Raw genomic sequence first — 1,678 nt, 5'->3', positions numbered from 1 at the left:
CATTTTCTGTATAAATAAAGAAATTGTTCAATCTTTAAAAAAAGTTGAATATTTTGTGTCATTCAATAAATTTCTTTATATACGTATAAATCAGTGTTTTTACGTCCGACCGGAACCGTCCGGTAAGTTTGGTTAACTTGCGACTCGTACATATCTCCGGTTTAGGTTTAGTGCTAATGTCCGTTAAAAGATAGGATTTTAGATTTTTTTGTGTATTCACTATTTAGTTATTTTTAGAACCTTTTCAGTTTTTCATATTCACTATCCTACTATCTTAGTATATTTTATGGTTTTAGTTGGATTAAAAATATTTAATCATGTTACTATTATTGTTAGACTTCATATTTTGTAAAACATGATATGATTATTTTAATTTTAATTTTTATATTTATAAAACTATATAATCTCTACAAATTTTAAATAAATTAAAATAATAATCAATTGACCCATGTTTGAACCCGGTTAATCTAGTGACTCAGAAAAAAGTATGCTTCATTGTCTGGATCGGATTTAAAAACATTGATACAAATGTGTAAAAGAAATTGCATGATTATAGACGATTAATGGAGAAAGATTAAGCAAATGGAGTACGTATTATAGATTTTATACAAGAAAACACGTCATTAGCGACGTTATTCAGCGACTGATAAATTAGTCGCTGAATTTGAGGACTGAATTGCGACATTTAGGCGACTGAATGTTGCCTAAACAACATTAGTCGCTAATCCGTCTGCATTTGGCGACGGATAAGAATAGTCGTTGTATAGTCGCCAAAATAGGTGACTAAGTAGCTTCTGAATGTTTAGTCTCTAAACTGGGCTACTAATTAGCCACTTTATAGCGACTATAATTTCTAATTAGGCCTTTTAATTGGTCTTGGTCCATTAGATTTACTGCGTTGGCCCATAGTATAGATTCCGCTATTTCTAACCGAGGAAACCCTAATTCCGCATTTCTCTAACCCTAGATCTCTAATTCTCTCTCTCTCGACGAACCCTAACCCTAACCCTGCAATTTCTCTCCGATTCTCTACAAATCTACTTCATTTAGGTCTAATCGATGGCTCCTCGTGTTCGCGGTGGAAGAGGAAGAGGAAGAGGGAAGAGGGGACCGAAGTCTCTGGTGAAGCGACCCACTATCGTCCCTACTCGACCCACATCTTCCGGTGTGTCGAGTCGAAGACCAAGGAGCCTTCCGTCGCAGTATGAGTTCACGCCGGTGAACCCTAAAGATCCAAATCATGGGACTGAGCATCTGCCGAATCGCCAGCTTTCACCACAACTGAGTCTAAGAGACTATCCACCTCCGCTACAGCTTTTCCAGTCGGGCGAAGGATCTCAGCATGCAGCTGATGGATCTCCTCGGGGCTCTGGAACGACTCCGTTTCGAGCATCTGTCTCCTCTGTTCATCGTTTAGCATCCGGATCTCCCCATGCCTCTCAGTCTATAGCTCCAGTTCAGCCTCCAGCGCCTGTTCCTTCTCCAGTGGTTAATCAACAACGACCACCAAGAGCCTCTCTGTCTGGTCACAGTTCTCAAGCTCAGAACGTTGAAGAAGAAGAAGCTGCATCGGATGAAGAAGCTGATGATTGAACTGCATTAGAGGATGACGGTTTGAGGGATTCAACACTCCCAGAAGATGTCCTCGCGACTTTACATGATACGCTTTCTCATCCCA

The sequence above is a fragment of the Arabidopsis lyrata genome (genome assembly GCF_000004255.2).
Source record: "Arabidopsis lyrata subsp. lyrata unplaced genomic scaffold ARALYscaffold_311, whole genome shotgun sequence".
Taxonomy (NCBI): domain Eukaryota; kingdom Viridiplantae; phylum Streptophyta; class Magnoliopsida; order Brassicales; family Brassicaceae; genus Arabidopsis; species Arabidopsis lyrata.
Note: the sequence above shows the minus strand (reverse complement) of the source record.